General features: G+C 41.1%; 1 pseudogene; it reads left to right on the top strand.

The window, feature by feature from the left end:
• The first annotated feature begins 1,692 nt into the window (after positions 1-1,692).
• LOC130077375 (uncharacterized protein K02A2.6-like) lies at positions 1,693-4,130 on the top strand (annotated as a pseudogene).
• The last annotated feature ends 3,993 nt before the right edge of the window (positions 4,131-8,123 follow it).

The raw sequence follows: 8,123 nt of genomic DNA, 5'->3' as shown, positions 1-8,123 counted from the left end.
TTGTTTTCATGATAATCGAATGTAAAGAGTTTTATCTCTAAAAACTGTTTGGCTTATAACGCTAGTATATAGGGCATAGAAAAAGTAAAAATAAATCGCTAGTTAATACCACTAACAAGGCTCAAAATAGCCCCACACTAACACGGTAGCATAATGAGGGTCCCTACATGCAAACTGTTGTGTATTGTATTCTTAACGTTTCAGGTTTTGTCCTTAAGGTGACTCCGTACTTGTCCCCTGTGATATTGTACATGCGCAGAACAACTGAGTGTATATTTTGGATAGTGAACGAGTCAGTAAAGGCTGCTATGTGAAATGCTCATGTCAGTGTCATCACTCCAAAGCCGTGCATAAACAGCACTCCATGATGTAACAAAACTGGCAACGAGGATAAACACTCTCTCTCTCTCCGAGATACTTGTAAAAAAAGTACGTGCTATTCAGCTGACGGCGGCTCGTTAACCATGACAGCGTCAAGCAGTGGAAGCTAACAGGCAAAACGCATATGCGTCAATGCGATGCTCGTCGCACTGGGGAAATAGCGCAAACAGAGAAAGAAACGGCAGCTGCACACCACGAAGACGACGCAAAACGGCACGGGAGGGAAAAGAGACCGGTACAAGAAGAGTGAGTGGTAAAGTACACTGACAAACAGACCAAAATGGCGGGTCTAGTGTTGCAAATCGGACCATTTGATGAAACTGTCGAGCAGCGGAGCTCGTATACAGAGCGGTTCGATTATTTTGTCAAAGCTAACGGGATAAAAGATGAGGTTCTAGTACCAACTTTTCTCAGTGTAATGGGCATTAAGACATATAATCTACTGCGTAGCCTGGTCCAGCCAAATAAGCCTGGTGATAACTCATTCAAGGACATTGTAACAATGCTCCAGGAACATTATGCACCAAAACCCCTCATCATCGCTGAAAGATTCCGCTTTCATAAACGCAATCAACTAGAAGGAGAATCGATCGCACAATTTGTTGCTGTACTGAAGCGTCTGTCGGAACACTGTGAGTTCGGCACAACACTGAGTGACACCATAAGAGACAGATTTGTGTGCGGGTTGCGTAGAGAGACCATTCAAAAGCGACTTATATGTGAAAGTAATCTAACGCTAGAGCGAGCGATGGAAATCGGTGTATCCATGGACATTGCTGCAAAAGAAGCACAAGAGTTAAGCACATCCTGTCAAGTCCACAATGAGTACAGTGAAAGAATGAAACAGGATGGTAAGAGAGCATGTTACCGCTGTGGAAAAAGTAGTCATCTGGCACAGGAATGCTGGTTCAAAGACAAAGACTGCAGAAACTGTGGGAAAAAAGGCCATATTGAACGTGTGTGCCAAAACAAAAAGCAAAATGAGAAAGCAAATCCAGCTAAACCTGTAGATTTCAAGAAAAGTTATGTCAGAAAATTTAAAAAGAAAAACATAAATCAAGTGAAATATTCAGGTAAACAACAAGAGGATGAATCTGATGAAACTGAATTCTTGCATGTAATGTCTGTGTCTTCAAATTCTGATGGCTACTGGGTGACACCACTACTAGATGGAAAAGCTGTTCCAATGCAAGTGGACACAGGAGCTGCTGTATCGCTCATGGCAGAGTCAACTTACTGAGAGAAGTGGCAATACCTCTGTCTCAAGGAAGCGAAGTTGATCTTGAAAACATACACAGGATGTTTTCGGGAGTCGTGGATGTGACTATAGCGCTAAACAGACAGAAGGTAAACTTACCACTGTATATTGTGAAAGGCAGTAGTCACACAGCTCTGATCGGTCGATCTTGGCTAGAGAAAATAAAGCTAAATTGGCAGGAAGTACATTTAGTGGCGAAAGAGTCTACCAGCCTACAACACATTCTGAGGAAGCATGCAGAGGTGTTTGGAGATGAATTGGGAAACATGAAAGACATCACTGTAAAGCTGACCATTAAGTCTGATAGTAAACCTAAGTGCTTAAAAGCTCGCCCAGTTCTTTACGCCATAAAGCCTAAGGTAGAAACTGAACTAGACCGGCTGGTGGAAACTGGCGTACTGAAGAAAGTGAGTGTTAGCGAATGGGCCACACCAATTGTTCCTGTACTGAAAAAGGATGGATCAGTCAGAATTTGTGGCAATTTCAAGGTTACTGTCAACCCGGTGTTAACTGTTGAACAATACCCCTTGCCGCTAATTGAAGATCTGTTTGCTGGATTAGCAGGCGGCCAGAAATTCAGCAAGATAGACTTATGTTAAGCTTACCTCCAAATGCAGGTAGATCCTGTTTCCCAAGAGCTGCTGACCATCGTGACACACAAGGGCCTGTACAGGTATCAGAGGCTTCCTTTTGGCATAACTTCGGCTCCAGCGTTGTTCCAGCAGGCCATTGACCAGATTCTAAGTGGATTGAATGGAGTACAGTGGTATCTCGATGATCTGTTAATTACAGGAAAAGATGACGAAGACCATCTCGGGAACCTGAATGACACACTGCAAAGGCTAAAAGAGTATGGCCTTCGGGTGAAGAAAGACAAATTCTTCCAGCCCACCATTGAGTACCTAGGACACGTGATCGACAGCGCTGGTCTTCACAAAGCACCATCAAAGGTAAAAGCTATCGTGGATGCGCCATCGCCAAAGAACGTAAGCCAGCTGCGATCATTCCTAGGATTGCTAACATACTATGCAAAGTTCATGCCAAACCTTTCCAGTAGACTTCGTCCACTACATGAACTGTTAAACAAGCCCAAACAATGGAAATGGTCTGACAAATGTGAAAAGGCATTCAGAAATTGGAGGTCCTCACACATTACAACCCTGCACTACCGATACAGTTGGCATGTGATGCTTCACCGTACTGTGTCGGTGCGGTACTTTCACATGTAATGCCATCCGGTGAAGAAAGACAGATCGCTTTTGCGTCAAGGACTCTGAACTCAGCAGAGAGTAATTACGCTCAAATTGAGCGAGAAGCTTTAGCAATCGTGTTTGGTGTGAAGAAATTTCACCAGTACCTGTTTGGGCGCAGATTTACCCTGCTCACATACCACAGACCCCTTACCTCCATTTTTGGTCCCCAAACTGGTATTCCTTCTCTGGCAGCGAATCGCATGCAACGTTGGGCTCTGCTGCTGTCGGCTCACCAGTACGACATCAAGTATAAGAGGTCTGAGCAGCATTGCAATGCAGATGGACTGTCTAGGCTGCCTTTGCCAGACACAAAATCAGAATGCCATCAAGGCGACATCTTCTACTTCCAAGAAGTGCAAGGTGCTCCGGTAACTGCTGCCCAAGTGAAACGATTCACAAGAACTGACCCAGTCTTGTCAGAAGTTCTGACCAGGATATCTCAGGGCTGGAAAGGAAAGATGACAGATAAATTCAAACCCTATCTGATTCGACGAAATGAGTTGACAGTGCAGTCGGATTGCTTGCTGTGGGGTTATCGTGTCATCATACCCCCGCCTCTGAGGTGCCGTTTGTTGAAAGAACTTCATGCTGGTCATTCGGGAATAGTGCGAATGAAAGAGATGGCACGCAGCTACTTCTGGTGGCCTGGCTTGGATGCAGAGATTGAAGAGGAAGCAAAGGGTTGTGCAAAGGGTTGTTCAGAGTGTCAGAATGTAAGGAACAGGCCCCAGCCAGCTCCATTACATCCATGGGATTTTCCAGAGGTGCCATGGCAAAGAATACACATAGACTTCGCAGGACCACTGGAGAACCACATGTTTCTGGTGCTTGTGGATGCTCACAGTAAATGACCTGAGGTTGCAGTCATGCATAACACATCCTCTGAGAAGACCATTGAGGAGCTTAGAACTGTTTTCAGTCGTTTTGGGCTGCCACAACAGCTTGTAAGTGATAATGGCCCCCAGCTGGTGTCTGAAGAGTTTCAGTCTTTTCTGAGTGTAAATGGAATTCAGCACATCAGGTCTGCTCCTTATCATCCATCCACAAATGGCCTGGCTGAACGATTCGTGCAGACACTGAAGAAGGCGTTAAAGACATCTCTGGGTAAGGGCTCCCTAAACCAAAGACTGAACACATTTCTATTGTCTTATAGAAACACTCCTCATGCAATAGGATCGCCGATCCTATTGGCCAATGGAGGTCAGGTTACAAAGCGTAGCATGCCAAAAATACCATAAAAGGGCACCTATGTCACAGATTATAATTGTCTGAAGAAGCGGCACAGGTGTGCGTGAAATATGGGAATGCGACGTAGCATCTCGTTCCCTTCTCAGGGAATCGGGTTACATACTAGGGGTGTGCAAAAAAATCTATTCACATTTGAATCGCGATTCAATCTTTGCCGATTCAGAATCGATTCATAGAATTCCAAAAATCATTGACAATACATTGTATTACTTTGTGAAGCGACCTTGGGTTCTTGAAAGGCACTATAAAAAATAAACATATTATTATTATTATTATTAAAAATCGATTCATATATATTTTTGAATGGTGTGCACGGGTGGCGTCGGCGTGGCAATCGGGTGAGTCGGGACTTTTCCCGATGGTCTGGTAGTGTTTCGAGGCCGCGAGGGCCGGTCTGATAAATAGTTATACATTGCAAGTTCTTGCCGCCCGCTGGTCAAACTGTGCAGCCTCTCTGCTCAACCCGTAAATAAATGCATCGATCAGCAGATTATGTTTGAGGTCTTAAATGGTCTGTATCTTTTGCCAAGCGTGTCAGAGGTTACGGGTTCTAAACCGCACTCGTATAGTTTTCTCTCTCTCTCATCAAAACCGAATATGTTCATCAGTGGTTACAGACAGTCTTTATCAAGCAGGGAGACGTTTGAATGCATTTTATTTTGTGATCTCACCGGAACGAATAGAGAGTCTCAGCAACGGCGATAGATTGAAGAGCGCGTCCGAGTGAAGACTGCGTGAGCCACAGAGAACACTGTATCCATGACACTGATAGCAGCGGACACGAGTGCTCAGCTTGATTTAAAAAACAACAGATCTCTTATTTAATAGCGAACTAAATGAATGCTCTGCTAGTTAACTGGAGATACCCGCAAAATACGCCTATGAACAACTTCACTAGATCTAAACAAATCAATCTAACCATAGATGTTACCAGTAGCGGTGGCTTTTTTAATCTATTTAAAATAATTTTGCAAGGGTTCTATGATATTAGTATATATTTTTAGGAATTTTAGAAAGTTCAATGTGCCCAGTCGAGTTCACATTTCAACAGTCAACCTGGTGAAGTACTCCTTAAACCACATTTAGCATAATTGTTTTTTTTTTATCTGACTACAGCACTTTAAAGCTAAATGTAAAAGCTTTTAAGTTTTATGTTAAACTTGAATTAAATGTATTTGAAAGCAGGGCAAAGCTTGGCACTTTGCACTTTTTAGTTGCAAAAGTTTTTATTTTTGTATAAAGACATATAAAGTAATATCAAACTGCATTTAATTTGTTGTGTTTCTTTTCTTTTAAATTGTGTCTACTGCAATCAATCACATAGGAAAAAGTAAACTACATTTATATACTGCGAATAGTTTTTTTAATTGAGAATCGTTTTTGAATCGAAAATCGATTTTGAATCGAATCTTGAGCCTAAAAATCGGTATCGAATCGAATCGTGACATTTTCTGAATCGTGCACCCCTATTACATACATAACCCTGAGACCTTCACTTTTTAAGGTAACTCAACACTGTTCATAGTGTTGACACTATGGGAACATTAATACCAACAAATGTCTGACCAGCAAGGTTAACAAATCCTGTGGCCTACTGAATGGATTAACCCAGGAGGACTTGAGAGTCTGTGGTCGAATCCATGTCCAAACTCTAAAGCCTTATGAATATGTGCAGAAAGGACCAGCCTGCCACAACACAAACCTATTACATATGTAGGCGTCTTAAAAGAGGTCATGCTCCTAGAGTGGACTCTCTGATGCCTAGAGGCAACACCATTCCACACGCCTCATAGTCAAGGTGAGCACACCGGGAAAAACATTTTCCAACAAAGTGTGTCAAAACTAACAGTCCTTTACTTAACTTGCGGAGGAGCCATCTTTCCATTCTTCACAGCCAGTCTGCAGTTAAACTAATTTAGGTTTCACAACCTTAAGAACACAAAACTTGCTTCATCCAGGTACAGATATGACTGATAGACTTAAGTTCATATTAATACAATCGCTCTGACGGATTCAGTGATTCATTCAGTGAATGATTCGTCAAACTGATCCAGTGAGGTAATTCCTAAGTTGAATGTTTTTGAATTATTGATTAAAAGAACCAGCTCATATAGACTCCTTTGTTCATGAATCATATGAACTGGTTCTGCTTTATGGTGCTTTTGTGTGCAGCCCACAATGACAAATCAACAGAAAGATGTGTTTTCTTGATATTACTTTATGATAAATACTCTTTTTCTGTGATCATATTTGATTCAAACTGCAAGCTCAAACAAGGTAAAATATCAGTTATTTTGCAGTGGCGCTGGATGAGAAAACCAAAATAATTTATTTTAGACTTACATTGTAGTACCATATAAATACCATGGTACATGATGTTTCTGAAAGTTTAAATAGCTTTTTGTGCCTATATTTGTCAACACAAGAGTATAGCGTTAGTTCTGGCAGGTCATGTCAGTCATGCTCGCGTCAGCTGACTCTCAACTGATTCACATCTATACGACACCTATCATAGCATCCCTATATATAAGGTCCATTCAGTATTATCAGCAGCTTTATCGCGTTGCTCAGGAGCTAATAATCCTCCTCCATTCCCATCTCCTCTCTCGACCACAATCAGGACTTGGCCTTCTGATATTCCTCTTCAAACCAAACTGTCATTTATCTTGATTCACGTTGTCACATTAAATTATTGTCATTAAGAACATTAATGATATCTGCAATACATTTATGTTGGTTCTGTTCTGTGTATTCTGTTCTTGCCCAGAATGGAACCATACAGCCAATCCAAACTGTATGCTAATTGTTAACCATCTTTGACGATAGTGGTCCTGACAGAATCACAGTTTTTGTAGATACATTACTTACATAAAACAGTTTTTTTTATCATAGTTTCATAAGCCTTTTATAAGCAGCTGTCAGTCTTCAGATTCTCTCTGACTCTGTCTCACTCTCTCTCTTTTATGTCTGTATAGTTCATCTCAATCTGAAGTATGTTTGGAGGAGTAGGGCAGGTGTCATTCTGGTGAGCCCTCTTAAAGAGTCATCAGTTCTGATTCTCCCCAGGATGTGTTTGCCTTGATTAAAAACTGCTCTCCAGGAGAAGACAACGCCTCTCTGAATGCTAATAGTGTTCTTGAGAATTCAAACATAGCAGATAGTAGCTAGAAACTTGTGTTCATTCACACATATTTTGAGACTGTAATGTCTGAAAAAAAGTTTTCATTACACTTTCTGCTGTATTTGATGTATTTCATTTACATCCTAAATATTCAAAGAGTGATGCACTCACTCATGCAAGATTTAATGATTTTTTGAAATATCTGTTTGTAGCTGAACTCTGTTTGGAGATGGATACTCTCGTCGCAAAGGCCTATATTTTTAAAAAGCCTTGTTCACTTCTGAGAGATTGAATTTTTTAATAGTAAGACCCAGATGCATATAAAATGATTTTATATGCTTTTTTGATGAAAGTAAAATGAGAAAATATAAAATATTATTGTGATTCTGGCTAGTAGACATGCTGCTCTCTCTAAATAGGTGGTTGTATTGACAGGGCAAATAGTCATCATTAGACCTACATTGATCCTAACTCTTCTTTCAGCAGCAATTAATGTTTTTATTGGGATAGCAATTGGAGTTATTTGTGTTGTTAACTATGCTGTCTGCTCAGGTGTATCCTTGAATACAACAACAGAAAGACAACAGAATCATTGCATAATTGTCTCTTAAACATCCCTCAAACTACAGACCTTCTGATCATCATCTCAGTTTTGTGACCTTCATTCCACTACCACTGCATAAGAAGTGGGATGGATACATATTCCATGTTATGAGAAGAAACCAAATGACTTCTTCACTTGATGTTCCATATTCATGCTGCATTGGTTTTGCAGCATCCCCATCAACACTAACACTGACAACCTTTCAGGCTTTTCAGGCTTCAACTTGTGAAACCACCCATTAGTCACATGAAAAGATTT

The sequence above is a fragment of the Rhinichthys klamathensis genome, unplaced genomic scaffold (genome assembly GCF_029890125.1).
Source record: "Rhinichthys klamathensis goyatoka isolate OS25496 unplaced genomic scaffold, OSU_Roscu_1.1 h1tg000022l_1, whole genome shotgun sequence".
NCBI classification, from domain to species: domain Eukaryota; kingdom Metazoa; phylum Chordata; class Actinopteri; order Cypriniformes; family Leuciscidae; genus Rhinichthys; species Rhinichthys klamathensis.
The sequence above is the reverse complement of the archived record's forward strand: the minus strand, read 5'-3'. Positions and strand labels throughout refer to the sequence as shown.